This window comes from Xenopus tropicalis, chromosome 6 (genome assembly GCF_000004195.4).
Source record: "Xenopus tropicalis strain Nigerian chromosome 6, UCB_Xtro_10.0, whole genome shotgun sequence".
Classification (NCBI taxonomy): Eukaryota; Metazoa; Chordata; class Amphibia; order Anura; family Pipidae; genus Xenopus; species Xenopus tropicalis.
Window position 1 is genome coordinate 24500168 of NC_030682.2, and position 26286 is coordinate 24526453.

At 38.6% G+C, this 26286-nt stretch overlaps 2 long non-coding RNA genes across 2 annotated transcripts; both read left to right on the forward strand.

Annotated features, from left to right (window-relative positions):
* Nucleotides 1-16550: 16550 nt before the first annotated feature.
* On the forward strand, nucleotides 16551-21144 carry LOC116411547. The gene is made up of 3 exons (XR_004223186.1): nucleotides 16551-16747; nucleotides 20818-20880; nucleotides 20974-21144. It is a non-coding gene; the product is annotated as an uncharacterized LOC116411547 (long non-coding RNA).
* Nucleotides 21145-22091: 947 nt separating this feature from the next.
* On the forward strand, nucleotides 22092-22415 carry LOC116411512. The gene is made up of 2 exons (XR_004223158.1): nucleotides 22092-22151; nucleotides 22245-22415. It is a non-coding gene; the product is annotated as an uncharacterized LOC116411512 (long non-coding RNA).
* The last annotated feature ends 3871 nt before the right edge of the window (nucleotides 22416-26286 follow it).

A 26286-nucleotide genomic window follows, 5' to 3' on the forward strand; every position in this document is an offset into this window, starting at 1 on the left:
CTGTGGTTTATCACACCTGAGTTCAATTTCTGTAGCCACCCCCAGGCCTGATTACTGCCACACCTGTTTCAATCAAGAAATCACTTAAATAGGAGCTACCTGACTCAGAGAAGTAGACCAAAAGCACCTCAAAAGCTAGACATCATGCCAAGATCCAAAGAAATTCAGGAACAAATGAGAACAAAAGTAATTGGGATCTATCAGTCTGGTAAAGGTTATAAAGCCATTTCTAAAGCTTTGGGACTCCAGCGAACCACAGTGAGAGCCATTATCCACAAATGGCAAAAACATGGAACAGTGGTGAACCTTCCCAGGAGTGGCCGGCCGACCAAAATTACCCCAAGAGCGCAGAGACAACTCATCCGAGAGGCCACAAAAGACCCCAGGACCACATCTAAAGAACTGCAGGCCTCACTTGCCTCAATTAAGGTCAGTGTTCACGACTCCACCATAAGAAAGAGACTGGGCAAAAATGGCCTGCATGGCAGATTTCCACGGCGCAAACCAGTTTTAAGCAAAAAGAACATTAAGGCTCGTCTCAATTTTGCTAAAAAACATCTCAATGATTGCCAAGACTTTTGGGAAAATACCTTGTGGACCGACGAGACAAAAGTTGAACTTTTTGGAAGGTGCGTGTCCTGTTACATCTGGCGTAAAAGTAACACAGCATTTCAGAAAAAGAACATCATACCAACAGTAAAATATGGTGGTGGTAGTGTGATGGTCTGGGGTTGTTTTGCTGCTTCAGGACCTGGAAGGCTTGCTGTGATAGATGGAACCATGAATTCTACTGTCTACCAAAAAATCCTGAAGGAGAATGTCCGGCCATCTGTTCGTCAACTCAAGCTGAAGCGATCTTGGGTGCTGCAGCAGGACAATGACCCAAAACACACCAGCAAATCCACCTCTGAATGGCTGAAGAAAAACAAAATGAAGACTTTGGAGTGGCCTAGTCAAAGTCCTGACCTGAATCCTATTGAGATGTTGTGGCATGACCTTAAAAAGACGGTTCATGCTAGAAAACCCTCAAATAAAGCTGAATTACAACAATTCTGCAAAGATGAGTGGGCCAAAATTCCTCCAGAGCGCTGTAAAAGACTCGTTGCAAGTTATCGCAAACGCTTGATTGCAGTTATTGCTGCTAAGGGTGGCCCAACCAGTTATTAGGTTCAGGGGGCAATTACTTTTTCACACAGGGCCATGTAGGTTTGGATTTTTTTTCTCCCTTAATAATAAAAACCCTCATTTAAAAACTGCATTTTGTGTTTACTTGTGTTATCTGTGACTAATAGTTAAATGTGTTTGATGAGCAGAAACATTTTGTGTGACAAACATGCAAAAGAATAAGAAATCAGGAAGGGGCAAATAGTTTTTCACACCACTGTATATGAGCCTTATTGTAATAGGATGGTGCCTCACCTGTGTGAACACACTGGATTTTAGAATACATTGTATCACCATATATTTGTTTCTTTTTTATTTCATTGGATGTTGTACATACACTAGTGCCAGAAAAAGAGGCAGTTCTGTATTTTGCATCCCCTCTAAGCAGAATATAACTGGAATATCAAGGGGAACTCCGGCTTCCGAAGCAACATAACCCAGAGACCCCTAATATACCTATCACTGTAATATGTTCCTTCAAAAAGTATGAATATTATACCATTTGTATATGATGAAATTGAGCTGCAAAACAGTTCCTCTCTTTCTGCATCATTTGAAATCCTTGCAGGGGAGGAGGGACTAAAACACTGATGTTACAAATTGTCACAACTACTCCACAGCTTACAGACAGCATGCAGGAACTACAAAACCCACAATGCATTGCAATATGATGCTCCTTTCCTTATTGACATCACATTTGCAGATTTTTTCGAGTCTCAAAGTAGCCAGCCAAATCAGCAGAAGAACAGGGGCCAGGTTTAGGAAACTGTTCCAAGCCATATTATTACATTTAAAATCATGAAAAGCCTGCATATTTTTAATTGCTGTATATTTCAACATTGTTTGAAATTATGTTCAACTTTTCAAAAAGCTTAATTTGTGTTTGGTTGGAGTTCCCCTTTAGCTTTCCCTATTATGATTTTGCCCCTAAAAGTAGATCCAACCATACCATAAATCTGATAATATTACCCATGTGTTTGTTAGTTTGTATTTACATGGCAAGAAGACAGGGATGAATGAGAAATCTAAACATTAAATGAGTTGCATCTTGGAACAAACACCATGGGGCTGATTTACTAACCCACGAATCCGACCCGAATTGGAAAAGTTCCGACTTGAAAACAAACATTTTGCGACTTTTTCGTATTTGTTGCGATTTTTTCGGCTTCTTTACGAATTTTTCATTACCAATACGATTTTTGCGTAAAAACGCAAGTTTTTCATAGCCATTACGAAAGTTGCGTAAAAAGTTGCGCTTTTTTCGTAGCGTTAAAACTTACGCGAAAAGTTGCGCATTTTTCGTAGCGTTAAAACTTAAAAGGTGCAAAGTTTCGCGTAAGTTTTAACGCTACGAAAAAAGCGCAACTTTTTGCGCAAGTTTTAACGCTACGAAAAATCGCCAGATTTTACGCAACTTTCGTAATGGATACGAAAAACTCGCGTTTTTACGCAAAAATCGTATTGGTAACGAAAAATTCGTAAAGAAGCCGAAAAAATCGCAAAAAATACGAAAAAATCGCAAAATACCGATCATTACGAAAAAAACGCAATCGGACTCATTTCGACCCGTTCGTGGGTAAGTAAATCAGCCCCCATGTGGATGAACCCTTTCCTCAGCACAAGCACTTTATTTATAAAAAGCCGACGCCTCTACATACACAGCGCTGGACTACTTAGACATGTCTCGTTTCTCAAACTTGGATACGCACAGAAATAAAAATTCTAAAATACTTAGGCAGTGCCACCAAAATTAGACAGCCCTTCAGGAATTTCCATTGAATAGTCTGGCACGAGGCGGGTTCCAAAAATGTTCTAATAATCTTTCAAGACCACTTTTGCAGAAGAAGTGTTTCTTTCACAGCAATAACTCTTTAACGATATTGGTCTCTTTTAATGGGTAAAGAAGTTAGTTTAGCTGGGATGGCAGTGAGTCATTTTTAGGCAGCCATTCCTGATTACGTTAGTGCAGAAAGCCGGGCCATAGAAGAACTCAGGTTACTGTATATAGCTCACTCCGCTGGCTGTGACCTGTCTTGCAGTAAGCCATGCAATTTAGCCCCTGTCTCTTGTTCCAAATTATTCATCCATATGCCTGTCAGTGCTTAACTTACGGGTTAGGAGAATAAAATAAAAACCTGATTATATCTTGGGGGGGAAATGTAAAATTTGTCTGAAGCCTTGATCACTTATTAAGATCAGGTTTGGGAGCGCTGCCTTGATAGAGATACAAATATTTATAGAAACTGAACCATCTGTATAGAGAAACCTTATCCCTTTAGAGTTTTTTTCCCCCTCTCCAATCAGAAGCCTGTGCATGATTTAACAATCCTTAAGTATGTACTGTATATTGTAGTGGAAATTCTATATGAATGCTGATGACCGTAAATAACATTGTATGCGCTCTAAAGATTCCTCCATCTCTCAGTTGACCAGTTTCATAAATAAAATGTAAAGGGTGTGCTTCAACTTGTAAACGTTCCCTCCTCCTCCTCAGTCCAATTATAGACCCACTAATAATTCTTTTTCTGTGTCTAACTTATTATACTTTTGCTGGTCGACAAACACCTGGGCATTCTTTTTCTGCTATTTTTTCCCTTGAGCTGTCTCTAAGCCTTTCTGCATGTTTTTCTAATACACAAGGCAGACTCTTACGACACAGACATATCAAAGGATTTCACAGCTGGTAGCCTTTTGATGCTTTTATTTCACAATTCTTCTGGCAAGAAGGCGAGAATTAAGAAACACAGTGAATGGAACAGGAGTTAGACTAAATAATAGTGATCTCATTTAGATGGAGCAGATTATAGAGTTTGTGTTTTTTCTATTTTGTCCCCCACAAAAAGTAATATTCTCTGGGCTAGAAGAACACAATGACGACACTAGTTACCAGACTAAGTTCAACTCTAGGAAGCCATATCAGATAAAAGCATTGATGTATAGGCATTTGAGAAGCACCTACCTTACATTCACAGAGGCATTCTCCTTAGAACATCTCAATTCTTCGGAACAATAGATTAGGTTATAATCACTGTTTTTAAGTGTCTATGTTTTATTTCAGCCAGCACAGGACAATGCAAAGTCTTTCCAAGCCCGAATGGGATTTTCATCAGAGAAGTATGAATATAAGATTATGCAGAACTTACATAGTTAAGTAATTTGGGTTAAAAAAAATGCCAAAGTTCAACCCTTCCAAATGATCCTCAGTGCACATACTGTATACCATATACAGATACTGTACCCATACTGACCTATCTATACACTCACATACAGACCCATACTGACCTATCCACTCACATACAGACCCACACTGACCTATCTATCCACTCACATACAGACCCACACTGACCTATCTATCCACTCACATACAGACCCATACTGACCTATCTATCCACTCACATACAGACCCACACTGACCTATCTATCCACTCACATACAGACCCACACTGACCTATCTATCCACTCACATACAGACCCACACTGACCTATCTATCCACTCACATACAGACCCATACTGACCTATCTATCCACTCACATACAGACCCACACTGACCCATCTATCCACTCACATACAGACCCACACTGACCTATCTATCCACTCACATACAGACCCATACTGACCTATCTATCCACTCACATACAGACCCATACTGACCTATCTATCCACTCACATACAGACCCACACTGACCTATCTATCCACTCACATACAGACCCATACTGACCTATCTATCCACTCACATACAGACCCATACTGACCTATCTATCCACTCACATACAGACCCACACTGACCTATCTATACACTCACATACAGACCCACACTGACCTATCTATCCACTCACATACAGACCCATACTGACCTATCTATACACTCACATACAGACCCATACTGACCTATCTATCCACTCACATACAGACCCACACTGACCTATCTATCCACTCACATACAGACCCATACTGACCTATCTATCCACTCACATACAGACCCACACTGACCTATCTATCCACTCACATACAGACCCATACTGACCTATTTATACACTCACATACAGACCCACACTGACCTATCTATCCACTCACATACAGACCCATACTGACCTATCTATCCACTCACATACAGACCCACACTGACCTATCTATCCACTCACATACAGACCCATACTGACCTATCCACTCACATACAGACCCACACTGACCTATCTATCCACTCACATACAGACCCACACTGACCTATCTATCCACTCACATACAGACCCATACTGACCTATCTATCCACTCACATACAGACCCACACTGACCTATCTATCCACTCACATACAGACCCATACTGACCTATTTATACACTCACATACAGACCCACACTGACCTATCTATCCACTCACATACAGACCCATACTGACCTATCTATGCACTCACATACAGACCCATACTGACCTATCTATCCACTCACATACAGACCCACACTGACCTATCTATCCACTCACATACAGACCCATACTGACCTATCTATCCACTCACATACAGACCCATACTGACCTATCTATACACTCACATACACATACAAACAACCCCATTAATGATAGCCTTTCCTCATTCCATTATTCCATCCCCTTTACCAGTTTATTGCATGTCTCTGCACTCTTTCCAGCTGTTCTAGATTTTCAGGAGTCCTTTTTCATGTAACAGAGGTAGCCACACAAGTGGATGAAGAAGAGGATTTCCTCAATAGCATCCAGCTTTTAAAAAGTACAGTGATCCACTAGAAGATATGAGACAAATGCAAACTGTTATTAGAAGACTATTGTGGAAAAAGGTGGTAGAAATGTAGAGTGATACAGTGATACAGTGATTACCTCTGTTTCTACTGCAACAGCACAATAATGTATTGTCTGAAAAACAATTTATTACAAACAAAAAACAATGTTTTTGGTGGCTTGCTTGATAAATCAATGCATGAAGCATACCCTTTTTAGTTAAGGGGCCTGTGCCTAATGTTCAATATCTCAATAAATCAAAGGTATATTCCCCAGATTGATCTGTGTATGCATTGGGCTGTAGTAGCCCTCAGCACCTTACTTATTGCCCTAGATTACCTGTGGTCTTGTTTGTGTCTATCTCTTACCAATCTATTGAAGCAACTGCACACAGTATCCCCAACAAGCGCCAGGTTGCAGGTGAATATATATGTAAAACAAGGCTGGATTCTGATGAAAACGAGATCCTCTGCTCTAACAAATTATCAATATATATAGGACATAAGCTACCCAGAAAAATGTTGTGGTCACAGCCTGATTGCATCCCTGCCTAATGGATACAAATTTAGTAGTGAGCACAACTTTCCCTTGTTTGCTATGGATTCTGGTGGAAGTAAGGACCACATAAAGAAGGAACAGTGGCCAGGCTTTGAAATTAGAACACTTCAACCCAATTGTATAACATGGGGAAATATCATCTATGGCAGGGGTAGGGAACCTATGGCTTGGGAGCCAGATGTGGCTCCTTTGATGGCTGCATCTGCCAAATTTTTAATAAAAAAAAAAATAACGGGGGGCGTGGGCTGCGCTCGGCGGATAGAAGACGTGTTCTAAGCTTTAGAACATGTCTTCTATCCGCCGAGCGCAGGCCATGCCCTTGTCCACATCGCATCCGGCATCCTTGGGACCCACCTTACCTTGCCCCGCAGCATCCGCGGCCAAACATATTATATGGCTCTCACGGAATTACATTTTAAAACATGTGGTGTTTATGGCTCTCTCAGCCAAAAAGGTTCCCGACCCCTGCTCTATGGTCTGGGCTGCACGGCAGCAAACGCAGCAGCTCCATATTTAATGAGGGCAACAATGACAAAAAAGTATACAAAGGTATTTTGTTTTTCAGCAAGACGGTTTTCCTAAGCAAACACTCATTTATTTTTTGAAAAGGACCACAATATTCATTAAAAATGACCCCAATTCCTGGTACAATAAGTAATCTCACTGAGTGCCTGTGAATCTACAAAACATACAAAGGCACACGTTAAAGGAAATTAAATATTTATTGTATGGGACTAATATACTGTGTAACAACTGAGTAATAGCTGTGCAGCTGATCTTCATTTTATTTTTTTCCTTTTGACTTGCCTGTTATTTACCATGTTGTATTTTGCTAGTGACAGACTCACTGCCCATTGTTATTATTACTGTTTTTCTGGCATATTTTCTTTTCTAGCCGTTATTCTGTTCAGTGACCCTAGCAATCAGATAACAGATTGATAACTGCAAAATAAAGAGGGTACATTTCTTAAGCAACAAAATTACCAAAACATGTATAAAAATCACAAGTTCCACTACAAACCATAGCCAGAAGTGCACCATTATCCTTGCACCATTATCCGCCCCACCCCCAGATTCCCATTAAAATGGTCCTGCTCTCTTTTTCCTATAGGGTCAGCAGGCTCACAAGTTCTTTCCGCCATAGGTCTATATGACGCTTATTACACCTAGCACTGTGTATGTGTGTAAGAGTGGGCCACTGGGGGCTCTACCTAATGAGTGAAATTGCACTTCAGCAGCCGGATAACATTACTGTTTCATTCCTTACAGTACAGGGATAGTTTTTACCGAGAGACAGATGTACATAAATAGACATAAAGAGAAAATTCTGGTTTCCTTGTACAAGTTTTTGTCTTTTACTTTCCCATGTGGGTTACAGACCCAGGCTGCAAATGCTGCAGGTCATAACCCACAAAAGAATGTTAACTAATGAAAAGGTGGCTGACATATGAAATTCACGGCTTGCTAAATATACTTGTGTGCTGTTCTGGTTGCTCTTTCATTTGATCTAGTTGCCGGTGGATTGAACCCAGCCTGATCTGTACCCAGCAATAGTCATGCTCATGGATATTCTCTCCCCTATAAATCATAAAAATGGCTTCATGCAGGCAAAATCACAGAAATGGTTATAATAAATAAAAAAATCACATAATGTCTAAGTGATTTTTATACAATTGCAGCTTTATTTACTATAGATGGGTGAGGGTTTGTACACATTTCACCGTGTCCCCCTGTAGCCCCTGTTGCTGGCAGTAGCACAATGATTTACACACTAGTGTGATGTAAGGAGCATGACTATACAGGTTCACATAGGCTTACTTCCCGCAGGGGCCTGGTGGTGGCAGCAAGCAGATGATAATAGATAGGAGACTGTGAGTATTTGCCAGAAGGAGGTAGGGGGCTGGGGGTCTGGATGCAAATTTTGCCCCGGACCCTTGTCTAGTGTCTAGTTCCACTACTGATAATGCCATTGGTACTGCCTTTATCTAAATAAGTCCTATATGTTTTATATAAAGGGATAGTTCTCATTCGGAACACTAGCATAACTATATTGTCCCAAGTAGGTTGTAAAGCACATGGTTCTGTTGTTCTACACACTTGTTGAGCTTTTCTGCTTCAATGCACAGCAGCACAATGATTAATTCATATGAGACTTTGTATGCAGAGACAGAAACCAACAAGCAACAGAAAACAAACAGATCAGGCCTCAACATGTAAAACAAGGACTCATATTTCTCTGTTCAACATTGGTCCCCTCTCTCCCAGAGTAAGGAACCAATTAGCAAATTACCTTTAAATTATATATAAACATACCAACACATTATCATAGACATAAAAACACATGTAATACACCTGCGGGTACAGAGCTTTACAGATTCAAAGCCAAAGAGAGGTCTATTGTGTTAGTATTCAGTTAGTAGTCAGTATTTTTTGCCTACATCAATGTTTATTTACAATTAAATAAATTCCCATTTTAGCGCCCGTGCGTATTTATTATGTATGTATATTTATATGGGTGCTTTCATGATACATGAACAGTTCCAAAGCCAGATGGGCTGCATAAAACATCTATAATTAGCAGCTATGGTTGCTATGTTTTGAAATAAAACTTACTGTATATACTCGAGTATAAGCCTAATTTTTCAGCACCCAAAATGTGCTGAAAAAGTCACCCTCGGCTTATACTCGAGTCGGGTGCCATGGGTGCCTCCAGACTAGCACCCTCTCTCCTTTGTGTGCAAATTAGGCCACCTGCAACCAGACCCTCCAGTGCCCTGGCCTAGGCTCCCACTAGCAATACTTATTTCCCCTTACATCTCCTCCGGGACTGGCTCTGCTGCCAGTGTGCCAATGTGCAATGAGCGTGGGGTAGTACTCATATTGTTTTTGTTGACCCTCTTCTCCACTTACAGAGCTAGGTTACTGTTTTTCTTTTAAATAAATATTGAAAAACATATACCCCACTGATGCCTCAATTAATGTAATTTTATTGGTATTTATTTTGATTATTAAAACTTAGCAGTAGCTGCTGCATTTCCCACCCTAGGCTTATACTTGAGTCAATAACTTTTCCAGTTTTCTTAGGTAAAATTAGGTACCTCGGCTTATATTCGGATCGGCTTATACTCGAGTATATACGGTAGTGGCCGGGGAAGAAACTCCAGAAAGCAGGTCAGTGAGCAAATGGATGGTGTCACTATGCGGAATGATGAACTGTGATGTAAGCGAGCATGTTTCTGACGGATTCCTCACCAGCAGAGAAAATGGTGGATCTGGTATTAAATTGGTAGGCCAGGAGAGAAACAAGGGGGTATTACAAATTTACTGTCAACTACATTGCTGGTAAATTTGTAATACGACTTTGACATTGGCTGGATGGCAACCCTACTGGTAGCAGATGAGAACTAACACTCAAGAAATATAGTAAAAATGCTATCGGAGTATGTTTGTTAGGAATAATAGATGAATTAGTACCCCTTCAAAAATCCAGAGCATTACTACGCTCCCTTGTGTTCTATGCAAAAAAGGTAGTAATAATGAAGTGGATGAGCCTCATTCCTCCCACAATCCAACAATGGATAGAACGAATAAATGGGACACTACTGCTGATCAAACTGACATATAATGCCCGGGGCGCACCTGGGAAATTCGAAAAAATATGGGAACCCTGGCTAGATGCCAACCCTAATATTTCTCTATCGGATGATTAATCCACAAATAACCCCTGGTGTACCTTGACAAGTTGATACCACATGGAGTCTTATTTCAAAATTGTCACTAAATACGTAACGCAAATAACTGTACTCAACAATGATGTAAGTGCCAATTCACTTTATTGTACCTGTTTTTCTTTTCTTGTTTATTTTTGTTTGTTTGAAAATGCAAAATAAAAACCTTTTAAAAAAAAAAATGCTATCGGACCCCTTATCCGGAAACCCATTATCCAGAAAGTTCTGAATTACGGAAAGACCATCTCCCATAGATTCCATTTTAATCAAATAATTCACATTTTTAAAAATGGTTCCTTTTTTCTCTGTAATAATAAAACAGTACCTTCTACTTGATCCCAACTAAGATATAATTACCCCTTATTGGGGGCAGAACAGCCCTATTGGGTTTATTTAATGGTTAAATGATTCCCTTTTCTCTGTAATAATAAAACAGTACCTTGTACTTGATCCCAACTAAGATATAATTACCCCTTATTGGGGGCAGAACAGCCCTATTGGGTTTATTTAATGGTTAAATGATTCCCTTCTCTCTGTAATAATAAAACAGTACCTGTACTTGATCCCAACTAAGATATAATTACCCCTTATTGGAGGCAGAACAGCCCTATTGGGTTTATTTAATGGTTAAATGATTCCCTTTTCTCTGTAATAATAAAACAGTACTTGTACTTGATCCCAACTAAGATATAATTACCCCTTATTGGGGGCAGAACAGCCCTATTGGGTTTATTTAATGGTTAAATGATTCCCTTTTCTCTGTAATAATAAAACTGTACTTGTACTTGATCCCAACAAAGATATAATTAATCCTTATTGGAGAAAAAACAATCTTATTGGGTTTAATTACTGTTTAAATAATTTTTTTGTAGACTTAAGGTAAGAGATCCGAATTATGGAAAGACCCTTTATCCGGAAAAACCCCAGGTCCCGAGCATGGATAATGGGTTCCATACCTGTACTATTGTGACCATGGCGTGCCCATGCTGGCTAAACATAAGACAATCGGGCCCTTTCTTGTCCCGCTCCAAGCCTGAGTCTACTAATAATATTTGAATAAGAAGAAGGCATGGAAACATGCACGGGGAGTGGGACTAAACTGGCAGCAAGCAGCAGACACATCTCAGTAGAACACTAGGATTTCTATAGGAAAGCCGTTCCTATATTAGTTTACATTCCAGTGTAGGTTATGACCTGCAGCAGTTTCATCCTCAATCTGTAACCCATGTGAGAATGTGAAAGCCAAGATCCAAGACTCACACTGGCAAAGCCTGGAGTAATACATAATAGGTTCTAATATAGGGCGACCAGATCAATTGAAAATTCAGGGACACATCTAGAAAATCCTGTCAGCAGGGCTAAACTGATTGCAGTATAATTAGAATGCAATCAGTGCTGCCCTGAAACATGTATTTATTAGACATGTCAATGATTTTACAAGCAATCTGGTAACCCTATTGTAACAGGAATAATAAGGTGGCGAATATTTGTAAAAATAGTTATGTCCAGTGAAAGTTAAAGATTTAGACAATGATAATCCATTGTATCTATGTCACTGATGCCTTTAAATGTCTCCATATTCAGAGCCTGGCATAGGAGTCCTCAGGAAGAGACAAGGCCTGGAGTTTCACCCTCAAACAGGGCAAGAACAAGTGCGCCAGGTCTTGGTAATGGTAATGGTGTTTCATTCACAGCTAGTGCTGATTCATTGCCTCCCCCACTGTTACCACTCTCTCTGTCAAACTTGTGACTAAAATTTGTCACTTAATATCTTTTTTTTTGAGCTTCGGCAGGGTCACATGATGCTGTGTGTGTGAAAGTGAGGCTGTGCTATCAAATGGCTCTGCTTTACTGTGGGATAAAGGCTCATCCTGTTTGTGTGTGTTATTGTGCCTGACAGAGTTGGGCCAAGTAGTTCTGCGGCCTATGGCAATACTACTGACCCTGCACCCTGACGGCCCACCATCAATTAGGCCACTCAAGTTGCTTTTGGTTGAAGAGTTTGCCCCACTCCTGGAAAATATTGTGTGGGTGCCCGGGCATTATGCCACAAGCGCTGGCTGTCTGCTCAGGCAATATGATGGCTATAGCACAGCTGATCTCTGTGAAAACCACCAATTATCTAGACATGGAACCCAGCAGGCTGGATAGAGCACCCCACTCCTGTTCCATACACAGCTTTTTGGGTATGAGTGGGGGTATCTGCAGATTGCACTCATTTGCAGGCATTTTTATGAGTTAATAACTGGATATTTTCAGCACATCCTATATAAATATAGCTAGTAAATAGTCAGAATTAACCCTGGGTCCACGCTGGCTGCTGTGTGTGTGCAGGCCGGCTTTAATGTGTGATAAGCCTGGAGAGACAGCATATAAAGCTTACTATCGGATCCTGGGCTGAGGTTACATCTGGAACTGCTTGAGGCCTGATATACATGAATCCTGCTGCATGTGTGGTCAGCATTAGGCTCATAATGAATAAAATATTTACATATATACAGTATATATATATAGTGTCACAAAAACGCCACTCACAGACGCGCCTGACACCGGGACGGGGAACAATAATAATATTATTATGAAAGTAGGGAATTGTTTTAACCCATATGTGGGTGATCAAAATGATACCAAACATGAGGGGTGTCTCATGTCCCAGTCCCCCAGAACCCATTTCTCCTAACTGGCGGGTATAGGCTGCCCCTGTTTGGTATCATTGGGAAGCCTGGGGCCTCCTCATAAATCCTATGTGATTTATGAGGATGTGGACCTTAAAGCAGCAGAGATATGGATCCATTTCTATAATCCATATTTTCTGTATGCTGTCCCCCCCTGCTGTCTCTAGGCCCACACTTTGCCTCTCTTTGATCAACAGATCAAAGACCCCAGCTTCCTGCCCCAACGGGCTGGTCCCGCATTGTCTGATGAAGTTGACACCTTTCCTGCAGTATGTGCTGAATAAAGGTGCCCATACATTATAAGATCCGCTCGCTTGGCGATGTCGCCAAGCGAGCGGATCTTAACCCGATATCCCCACCTACGGGTGGGCAATATCGGGTAGAAAGTAACTTAAAAAAAAATAATCCGATCGTTCGGCCCTGGGGCAGTCGGTTCGGGGACCGCATCAACGAGCCGATGCGGTCCCCGATCCGACTGGATTTTCTAACCTGGCCGATTGAGATCTGGCCAATTTCAGGCCAGATAATGGTCGGCCAGGCCGCTCTGTTCTGCCCATACACGGGCCGATTAGCTGCCGAATCGGTCCAAGGGACCGATATCGGCAGCTATAGTCGGCCCGTGTATGGGAACCTTTAGACTTAAGTCCTCCAACCGTTTACTAACAAGCTGATAGGCTCAACCCACAGGGCCCCTGTGTACCTGATACCCCATATGGCACAACCCAAAGGTTCAGTAGCCACAAAGCAAACAAAATGGAAATCTTGCTGTTATTTATACATTGGCGAATCTATAGTTAGCAACCTGTTTGATTCATGTCATCATCAAGAGGTATAGGACCAAAAACAGAATTCTAAAAAGAAGAAGACAGTAAATTCATGGAAACTGTGACAGATTTAGATGTTATGATAAAACTAAAGCCAAAATTGCTCTCTTCTCTGAACCTTTTAAAGGCTAATACCTGTCAGCTAGAATGTAACCAGACCACTTGCAAAATAAGGTCTAGAAATACAAAGTACTGATGTCTTTGTATTATTTTCCAAAGAACATATTTAATGTCATGAAAGAAAACTAAAAATATTAATCAGTAGATATATTTTCAAGCGCAAAACTCTAAACCATTTGTAGAATTGATTGAAGTAAAATGGCTCGATATTGGGAAATTTAATGCAGTGTACAAAGTGCAATTCTGAATGCAAATTACCATTTTTTTTACCCATAATGCAGCATTTTTCCATAATTACAATTGCATGGAACATAATTAGCATTTTTAGAGTGGGCATTGTGTAATCTCCAGCACTTTGCATTTAAGTAACATTTACACATGATTTTTGGGCATAAGGCTGTGCACCTATTGAAGCAACCTGTAGTGGGAACCCTGAAATAACTGCCCCGTTCAGGGTGGCCTTAAATCAAGGGTTCCTCTGCATCAGTAGCAGCACTTGCCTGTGATTCAGCAGAAGTGGCAGGACAGACACAGTGTTACTTGCTGCAACTATACGGAACTGCACGGAGAATCTTTGGATGCAATATGGGCAACAAAGGCATCCATTGTACCAACATTTCAGTTGCTGGTACGATCATAAATAAGCCTTGTTTGGATTTTATAGGACCATCACATTTTTATGCACAATATAATATAAGTATATGCAGGAAGCTTCTCCAATGAGAAACCTTAATGTGTACGGTGCCTTTCTTCCCTTCATTGCCACTGTGCTGGCCTTTGGAGGGGTGAAGTAGCTTTACCAGAACTCAGTGCAGGCAAGGCCCTCTGTCATACTGGGTGCTGTCTTCTAAATTCTCATATTCTCAAAATATTTAAGGAAAAGTGAAAAAGTGCTCAGATGATCATTAATTTTAACCTCTTTAAAGCACCATTGCCATGAATTAATTCTATAAAGGTTGCTTCTGTATGTGATCACTGTGTGCACACTGTCAGGCAATCACAGTAGGTGAAAATAATTATACAAGTATGGGATCTGTTATCTGGCAATTTGTTATCCAAGTTCCGAATTACGGGAAGGCCACCTCCCATAGACTCCATTTTAATAAAATAATTTACATTTTAAAAAATGATTTACCTTTTTTCTGTAATAATAAAACAGTACCTGTACTTGATCCCAACTAAGATATAATTACCCCTTATTGGGGGCAGAACAGCCCTATTGGGTTTATTTAATGGTTAAATGATTCCCTTTTCTCTGTAATAATAAAACAGTACCTGTACTTGATCCCAACTAAGATATAATTACCCCTTATTGGGGGCAGAACAGCCCTATTGGGTTTATTTAATGGTTAAATGATTCCCTTTTCTCTGTAATAATAAAACAGTACCTGTACTTGATCCCAACTAAGATATAATTACCCCTTATTGGGGGCAGAACAGCCCTATTGGGTTTATTTAATGGTTAAATGATTCCCTTTTCTCTGTAATAATAAAACAGTACCTGTACTTGATCCCAACTAAGATATAATTACCCCTTATTGGGGGTAGAACAGTCCTATTGGGTTTATTTAATGGTTAAATGATTCCCTTTTCTCTGTAATAATAAAACAGTACCTGTACTTGATCCCAACTAAGATATAATTACCCCTTATTGGGGGTAGAACAGCCCTATTGGGTTTATTTAATGGTTAAATGATTCCCTTTTCTCTGTAATAATAAAACAGTACCTGTACTTGATCCCAACTAAGATATAATTACCCCTTATTGGGGGTAGAACAGTCCTATTGGGTTTATTTAATGGTTAAATGATTCCCTTTTCTCTGTAATAATAAAACAGTACCTGTACTTGATCCCAACTAAGATTTAATTAATCCTTATTGGAGGTAAAACAATCCTATTGGTTTTATTTAATGTTTAAATTATTATTTAGTAGATTTCGGGTATGGTGATCCATATTATGAAAAGATCTATTATCTGGAAAACCCCTATAACAAGGAAAAGTCCTATACCTGTATATTATTATAATAACAATATTATTATTATATTGCATTAGCAAATGGTTTTCAATGTGTACAATACTTTCCTGAACACACAGCAAAATGGGGTGGGGCTTAATGACATCATAGGTGTTATTAAATTGTAGAATGCTTGTATATAATAATAGTATTAATAAAAAGTACAATAAGATTACACTGTACAGAGGTGGCCACTGCCCTACTAAGATGCCCATTTAAGAAGTGAATGTATGAGTTACAGAATCTGGGAATGAATATCTGTGTAGTGGGGAATGCCTGAATACTTATGGAATATTGTGGTTTATTTTAAATACCTCTTAATGAATTCAGTAGAAACTCAGCATAAACAGGCAGACAACAACAAGGAATGCCAGGAGGCTTGCAGAATATTGTGGTTTATTATAAATGAAAGAATCATATAATATTTGTTTGCCTGAGAGGGCAGATTATCATACTGGCAAACTCTAATAGAAGGCTTTGAGCAGAAAGTCACAGGAAGTCGCCAGCCAATAAGTAAATATTATTAGTTAATAAATGTGTTTTGACTAAAGTCTGGATTTAAGATCCCAGCAAAGAATGGCAAAGAGGGAGCTACAGAAAAGCAGCAACATGTGTTTATAAGAAGCATCAGGAACTATCATTATAGGTAGGGTTTTACTGATTCACTTGTAAGACTTGGACAGTCACTCGTTTTATCCTCTGTATCCTAGGGCAACCAACTGAACAAAACGGCATAGTTCCTAAAGTATCTACTCAGCTAAGGGAGGCCATGCCAAACCCAGAGCATTCCAGATAATATACACTATAGTTCCCATCATCCTAAAGAGCCTTGGAAGGTTACCGGATTCATCAAGCAGCCTGGACAATTCATGATTCATCTATACAGACTGGACTGATGCATTCAAACATGCAGGTATCTTTAATAAATGGCGTCAACACAAACAGTATTTGGGTTGGGATATTTATATGCTGGTCCAAATGAAGCCTAAATGTCTAGTATTTGACAACTCTGCTCTAGCATCCATGGCCTAAACCTTTCATTTATAAAGATTCAAACATTTCTTTCGAGGTGGTTGTTGACTTAGCAATGGAATGGACTCAATGTATGCGGTGCTGTTACAACACCTATGAAGTACAGGCATGGGATCTATTATTCAGAATGCTTAGGACCTGGATAAGGGACCTTTCCATAATGTGGATCTTCATACTTTAAGTCTGCTAAAAAAATCATTTAAACATTAAGTAAAACCAACAGAATTTTGTTTTGCCTCCAATAAGGATTAATTATATCTAAGTGGGGATAGAGTACAAATTTTTATTATTGCACAGGAAAAGGAAATCATTTTCAAAAATGTAAATTATTAGATTAAAATGGAGCCTATGGGAGATGGCTTTCCCGTAATTCGGAGCTTTCTGGATAACGGTTTCTGCATACTGGATCCCATACCTGTATTAGAATTAAACTGTCAGAAAAATTGATGAACTATATTTCTAAATTTATATATATATATATATATATATATATAAATAAATTCCAAGCAGAGGTAGCACACCATTCAAAATGGGGTTAATACCTGGGTGCCTGTTCAAAATAGCAATATACAAATGTAGAAAATGACGGCGCTCACAGGATTTGCATGATTTGAAGAGGCAAAAATCAACAGGAACACATGTCAACAGGAACTTCTTTTAAGCTTTTCATTTAATCCAACGTTTCAGTTCCATACTGGAACTTTCATCAGGGTCTCCCATGCAGTTCCCGTGACTACCGTCATTTTCTACATTTGTATACATATATATATATATATATTTATATTATGTTGTACTGTCCAAGGGGCTTAGGGGAGAAGGACTACAACCTATTTGGCTATACAAAAAAAGGCTTCACTACACATATATTTATTTCCAATTTAGCCATTAGCCATACTATAAGTACATATAACAAGCAAATATTCTAACAATTTCATTTAGATAGTGTGTATCAGCATTCATTGTGTAATATGGTAATGTAATCGACCAAGAAGATTTGGTGCCATAAATTTCAGGTAGGGTAACTGGAGTGTTAATAACAATGTGATCCTGTTTTGGGGCCAATAGAATCCCACCAGAATAAGTTATTTCCTGCAATTTATATTCTTTTATTTCTCGAGGGAACAATGAACTCAATATCGAGAAAAGCTTAAGTTAAAACCTTCAGGACAAGTCATAATATACAATGGCTCAGTTAAAGATAGCCTAAATTAAAAACTATAGAACATTTCCTTTTGTTCAGAAACATTATTTTTGAGAAACAGAACAGATATCAGAACTAAACGGAGAATGGATTTTTAAATCTTCTGTTATCTTACTATACAAATAACTATGCTTATGGAAAAGGCTTTAGTACAGGGACAAAAATAAGTAGAAGACCATTAGTCAGGTGCTAATATCTGATGTATGGCCCTTTTGCTTGTGTCCCCAACTACCTGTCAAATTTTTAAAAAAATGTATTTTATTAAAGTTGAGTCTATGGGAGAGACCCTGCCTGTAATTCTCAGATTTTTGGAAGCCCTGCATCCTTTGTGTGCCACCCCTTTTACATACTTTTTAACCTTAAAAAACTGGGGTGCTTAGGTCATGCCAGCAAACTGTCCTGACAAAAACCATTTGTAACCTGGCACACTATGGTGTGCCAAAGCCCCATTCATTTGAAGTTCACTCTTTGCATAGTAACCCACAGCAACCAATCAGAAGGTAGCATTTACTGGTAACCTCTATTTGGTTATTATAGCATACAAGATATTGGAAAAATGTCAGTCCTTTTATTACATTACCCCAAAATATATAAGGACCTTTGCATTATGTGTGTCCCACCTACCATAAATTACATACTCAATAGTCTTTGTTATACCACTGCAACTGATTTCTAAACACATGTTGCCAATAATGTTATAATAATATAACATAATAACATAGTTATTAATTATTTTAAAATATTTAGGCCACACCATCAAATTAAATGCCTGATTCAACACAAACCACACCCATTTTGGGCAAACTCCTCCTCTTGTGGCCCACTTGCCAGGATTGTCCTAGTAAATTTGAAATGTTTGGCAAGTATGTTATTATAATTATTAACAGTTATATTATTTCCTCTTCTTTTTATAAAGAAAGAGAACACTTACTTTACAGTTTCCTACAAATTCTGTTGTCCCATTTTTACTGCAAAGCCGTAAAGTAAACAACTTTTTCCCTAATGCAGTTCTTACACATAGGGGCACATTTACTAACCCACGAATCCGAATTGGAAAAATTCAGATTGGAAAACGAACATTTTGCGACTTTTTTGTATTTTTTGCGTTTTTTTCAGCGCCTTTACGACTTTTCGGAAATTGTCGCGACTTTTTCGTTACCAATACGATTTGCGCAAAAAAACGCGAGTTTTTAGTTACCAATACGATTTGCGCGTGTTTTTCATAGCCATTACGATGCGCTCGTATCTTGTCGCGAATTTTTCGTATTCAGCGCTCGTAAGCGGCGGGCGAAACTTTCAGACTTAGCAAGATTTTGGAAGCCTCCCATGGGACTCAATGGCACTCTGTAGCTCCAACCTGGCCCAAGAAAAGTCACCATACTGAAGCTTGAATAAATCCGAATCTTTCGTACTCGGCGCGAACGCTACAAAAAAGTCAAGACTTTTCGCGCAAGTTTTAACGCTACGAAAAAATCGCAACATTTTGCGCAACTTTCGGAATGGCTACGAAAAAGGCGCGACTTTTCGCGCAAGTTTTAACGCTACGAAAAAATCGCCAGATTTTGCGCAACTTTCGGAATGGCTACGAAAAAGGCGCGTCAATTTTCCGAAAAATCGCAAAATACCGATCATTACGAAAAAAACGCAATCGGACGCATTCGGCCCGTTCGTGAGTAAGTAAATGTGCCCCATAGTATATTTTTACTTCACTACTATCTTCCTGGATTATTCCTTTGGATAGTGTATGTTTTCATGTTCTTACTTTGTCCATAGTGTCCTGACCACTAATGTGATAGACTTTTATGTTTTTCTAATGACTGCATCTGTCCTGTCCATATAGATTTCAGGTTATTGTTTTTGTGCTCTAATTATGTTAGAATATAGAAAGACATAAAAATATATAGTGATTTTCCTAGGAACCACATTTAAAGCAAGGTTTATTATTATTATGAAACCTCTCTTAACTACATAACTTGCACATTTTTTCTTTTGCATTTTTTCTCCATAAGTCCTTAAAGGAAATGGAAAGGCAAAATTTATAAATACTACCATTACATAGTGCTAGTATTGATAAACAAAAACGCTACACTTTGGGGCCAATTATATTAAGAAAAACTTATAAAATCTTACTTTAAACTTTTTGCTCTATCTAAAGAATGGCGCGGCCATCTTTGAAGTTGTTTGCCCTCTTCCGTTCCTTCGGCGTCTGTACTGCGCATGCGCAAGCTTCCTTCCTTCCCCCAGCCTAGGCGCGCGTCCTTTTCTGCGCATGCGCTTATAGTGCGCGCTCCTAGAGGCCGGTTCAGAGGGTGAAGAGGGAGAGCGCGCCTGCCTGAGCGCGTCCACGACTTCTGCAGACTGCGCATGTGCTGCCTGGATTAGAAGTCGTGAAGTCTTCAGAAGCGCGATGCATCATGGGAGCGTTCCTGACACAACTCAGTGGTTTTTGCAGCGCTTTGGATTTAGTGCACCTAAACGATCCGGATATGGGGAGACTTAAGGGCAGCGTTGAGACCACAGATGGTAAGCCTGCTCTTAGAGATTAACTCTTGTGTAGCCTTTCCTTCTCCTTTAAGGAACAGATTTGATGGAAATATCACCTTTGAAAGGCAAGAACATAATCGTCCCATCAGTAGTTATCTTTGGGATCTGATATTCTATTGTATATTGCCTTGAGTATTTACAGATCAAGTCATCTGTTCTGTCTAACCAGATTTCTGATATTTGTTTCCATGTGCTCTTAATTTCAGCATACAGAAAGGAATTACAAGAAGTACAGTACCATTTTGTGTGCTGATGGGGTGAAATGTGGAGTAAGTCATATTTTTAAATGTCAGATAATTAAATCTGAAGTATTTCCTCTGCATTTTTAAAAAAAAAAAAAAATTTCTCCAAAATTTCCATAGAAACCGATCTAACTGGAATTTCTCCTTTGAAAGGAAAAAAACACAATTGTTGCATCTGAAGAAACACCTACTATTTCCTCAACTCCATGACAGACACCAAGGGGCCGATTCCCTAAAGGACATTAACGCATAACGCATAGTTTTATGCATTAAAAAGTGTTCTTTAATTAAGTACCGATTCATCAAAGTGATTTTGCATGTGTTACTACTCATATCGCATGCGCAATAACCCCAAATATAGCAAAGCGTTGTTTCCATCGCATTGCGGTAATTATCTAATAGAAATAATGCTAAGGCATAATTCACAGACATATTTAAGAGTTAAAAGCATAAAATGTGGCGAAAATTACTGTGAAACGTAACGTCTCCCAGGAGTAGGCGTTACTAAACAACATTGCAGCTGGTAATGGTCTGTGGTGACAAGATGGAGTTTGCAGTCAGATTTCGGCCCCCAAGAATTGGTTCATACAATTTCATGTTCCGTCGGATGAATATTTATCCATTTTGGCGACTGCTTTATAAATCAATGTTACCCATTCTATAATGAAAGTCACTATTTAACAAGTGTATCACCAGTTCACATCTACATGACCTTAACATCTACATGTTTTTCACTTAATAAATCACAAAATATTTGAGTTTTCTTGTAATTAGTACAGGTATGGGATCTGTTATCCGGAAACCCGTTATCCAGAAAGCTCTGAATTACGGAACACCCGTCTCCCATAGACTCCATGTTAATCAAATAATTCAGAATTTTCAAAATAATTTCATTTTCCCTGTTGTAATAAAACAGTACCTTGTACTTGACTCCAACTAAGATATAATTAATCCTTATTGGATGCAAAACAAGCCTATTGGGTTTAATTTACGCTTTAATGATTTTTTAGTAGACTTAGGGGCTGATTTACTAACCCACGAATCCGACCCGAATTGGAAAAGTTCCGACTTGATGGAAATATCACCTTTGAAAGGCAAGAACATAATCGTCCCATCAGTAGTTATCTTTGGGATCTGATATTCTATTGTATATTGCCTTGAGTATTTACAGATCAAGTCATCTGTTCTGTCTAACCAGATTTCTGATATTTGTTTCCATGTGCTCTTAATTTCAGCATACAGAAAGGAATTACAAGAAGTACAGTACCATTTTGTGTGCTGATGGGGTGAAATGTGGAGTAAGTCATATTTTTAAATGTCAGATAATTAAATCTTAAGTATTTCCTCTGCATTTTTAAAAAAAAAAAAAATTTTCTCCAAAATTTCCATAGAAACCGATCTAACTGGAATTTCTCCTTTGAAAGGAAAAAAACACAATTGTTGCATCTGAAGAAACACCTACTATTTCCTCAACTCCATGACAGACACCAAGGGGCCGATTCCCTAAAGGACATTAACGCATAACGCATAGTTTTATGCATTAAAAAGTGTTCTTTAATTAAGTACCGATTCATCAAAGTGATTTTGCATGTGTTACTACTCATATCGCATGCGCAATAACCCCAAATATAGCAAAGCGTTGTTTCCATCGCATTGCGGTAATTATCTAATAGAAATAATGCTAAGGCATAATTCACAGACATATTTAAGAGTTAAAAGCATAAAATGTGGCGATAATTACTGTGAAACGTAACGTCTCCCAGGAGTAGGCGTTACTAAACAACATTGCAGCTGGTAATGGTCTGTGGTGACAAGATGGAGTTTGCAGTCAGATTTCGGCCCCCAAGAATTGGTTCATACAATTTCATGTTCCGTCGGATGAATATTTATCCATTTTGGCGACTGCTTTATAAATCAATGTTACCCATTCTATAATGAAAGTCACTATTTAACAAGTGTATCACCAGTTCACATCTACATGACCTTAACATCTACATGTTTTTCACTTAATAAATCACAAAATATTTGAGTTTTCTTGTAATTAGTACAGGTATGGGATCTGTTATCCGGAAACCCGTTATCCAGAAAGCTCCGAATTACGGAACACCCGTCTCCCATAGACTCCATGTTAATCAAATAATTCAGAATTTTCAAAATAATTTCCTTTTTCCCTGTTGTAATAAAACAGTACCTTGTACTTGACTCCAGCTAAGATATAATTAATCCTTATTGGATGCAAAACAAGCCTATTGGGTTTAATTTACGCTTTAATGATTTTTTAGTAGACTTAAGGTATGGAGATCCAAATTACGGAAAGACCCCTTATCCGGAATACCCTTGGTCCCGAGCATTCTGGATAATGGGTCCTATACCTGTATTATCTAGTATTTTAGTGCTAAAAAAACGCGATTCATGAAAAAAGAAAAATTAAAATAGTAAATAGGCCCCTTAGTTTCATTTCAATCTCCAAAAGAAATGATAAATACATGTTCTATTGGCTCTTGCTGCTACCAATGGACATTATTACCGCTTTGTCTGCCACAATCCCTATACCTCTTGATTAAAATGTACTGATCATTTCACATTCAAACTGTACCAGTAGTATTTTACATTCAAATTGTATCAGTCATATCAGTTCTTATCGAATCATAGAAAGCAAAGTTGTTTTCTAATAATGGCCCTGCCCCATGGTGCAACCAACATAAGTTATAGCTATAGTCTGTTGCACACAGTCTGTCAGCCTATTTCCTACATAACAGCAAAAACATCCAATCATTTATGTAGATTGTAAGCTCTTTTGGGCAGGGCTCTCTTCACCTCTTGTATCGTTTATTGTTTGCTTTATATGTTACTCTGTATGTCCAATGTGTGAAACCCACTTATTGTACAGCGCTGCGGAATATGTTGGCGCTTTATAAATAAATGTTAATAATAATAATAATAATAATAATAACGTGGCATTATAACAAACTATACTAAGTTGATCATAACTAAATCTTTTAAAGAATAAACAGTCTTTTTTGCCGGTGCTATTGGAACATAATACCTATATTGTAATTAATGTATTCCCTCATAGCAATGTAATTGTGAATGAAGGGTTTTATGACCAAAATCTAAATTTTTATGTGTGTGTCTGAAAGGGAGTGATCTGGATGTTTAATTGGGATAATAAGCCTATTGGCTACCCAGTCAATGTATCATTTAAGATTTGCGTCTCCCTTTTCTATTGGATAGGTGATTCCAATTTTTAAGTGTTTTTAGATTCTCCCTTAGTTCACTATTATTTTATTCTGTATTATTGAAGGTTACGTTTTAGTTATAAGAATGCATTGTTTTCTGTTTAAGGCCACCCTAAAATATGACATTGAACATCCCACAGATTTGCCACCATCCTGGTATTTAATGAGAAAAGTGCTTAGTGCTTAATAGGACAGTATACATCCCTTTTTTAAATGAACTGAATGAATAGTGCTTTTGTTGAACATCCTTTTTGCCTATTATTCTAATTAAGAAATACCTCTGGTTTCTCTCATTTCTGGAACTAAACATGAAAAATGAAGTTAGTTTCCCGTCATGCCACTTCCCGATCCCATGGCATTACAGAGCTGATAGAACTAAATACCAGTCCATTGATAAGCCCTCTGATAATGAGCTGCTCAAAAGCTGCTGCTTAGAGAAGGGGGAGGTTTGCCTGTTTAAGGGCAATGACACACAGGACATTTTGTCACCCATAAAAAATTGTGGCTACTGTGAGCAACAAAACATCCCTCGTTAATCAATTAATAAAGTCAATTAATTCTTATACAGCAAAGGAAAGTCCTATTAATTTGTCAGCATAGTCTACTTTATACTCTAAAGGCCACTATAAGATTAAGGGGGACTATATACTACAAGATATTTTTATCAATGTAATGTATGAACCTTCTGGATAATAGATCCTATACCTGTACTTTACTATTCTCAAAAAAAATCTGCCTTTGTACCTTAGGTAATATGTATTTAGGTATATTTTTATTTACATTGTCCTATGCATATATACTGTGCTGTATAACTGAAAAGTAATCATCGTTCCCCCATATCACAATATAAGACAGTGATGAGTATTATACAGGTATGGGATCCCTTATCCGGAAACCCATTATCCAGAAAGCTCCGAATTACGGAATGCCCATCTCCCATAGACTCCATTTTAATCAAATAATTCAGAATTTTAAAACTGATTTCCCTTTTCTCTGTAATAATAAAACAGTACCTTGTACTTGATCCCAACTAAGATATAATTACCCCTTATTGGGGGCAGAACAGCCCTATTGGGTTTATTTAATGGTTAAATGATTCCCTTTTCTCTGTAATAATAAAACAGTACCTGTACTTGATCCCAACTAAGATATAATTACCCCTTATTGGGGGCAAAACAGCCCTATTGGGTTTATTTAATGGTTAAATGATCCCCTTTTCTCTGTAATAATAAAACAGTACCTTGTACTTGATCCCAACTAAGATATAATTACCCCTTATTGGGGGCAGAACAGCCCTATTGGGTTTATTTAATGGTTAAATGATTCCCTTTTCTCTGTAATAATAAAACAGTACCTGTACTTGATCCCAACTAAGATATAATTACCCCTTATTGGGGGCAGAACAATCCCATAGGGTTTATTTAATGGTTAAATGATTGTTTAGTAGACTTAAGGTATGGAGATCCAAATTATGGAAAGACCCCTTATCCGGAATGCCCTTGGTCCCGAGCATTCTGGATAACGGGTCCTATACCTGTACAATATTCCAGTGTAATGAGCTCCACACAACAAACAGCTCATCAAGGTGAACATTCTTCCACCTTGTCAGGAACAATTTCACACCATGAATATTTTATTAAATATAGATTCTATTCTGAGCTTTACTATAAAACAAGCCAATATTACCAGTTTTAGGCTAAGTATCATAAATGTGTAAAAAAAAAAAAACCAAACATACCTGAAAATTTGAAGTTGTTGTTGCTATAAAAGATATGATAAAATTTAAAATAATTTCTTTCTATCCTTCTACAGTAAGATGTAGAAAAGTTAGAAAGAGACCTTGAAGTGGAGCGAATAGCTCTCTCACAGATTAAGCTGATGCTGAATGTGGTTGTACAGGGTTATCAAGTAGTTGATAATTGGCAAAACAAAATGCAGAGCTGCAGAGAGAACTTCACTCTAAGCTGAAATGAGAGATGGGAGTGTCTCTTCATTCTTCCACAGGAAGTGGTCACAGCCCTGACTGACAGGCTTTACTCTGCTGTAGCAGGGAAGCCCCTCCCACCTCCCTGCCTGTGTATCTGTTACCAGTCTGCACATAGCTGTCCTGTGCTGCTGCCTGATCTTTACTTTTGAAGTTGTTGATTGTGGCACATAATCCTTATGTGTTAAAGTACAAGTTACAGGGAGTTGT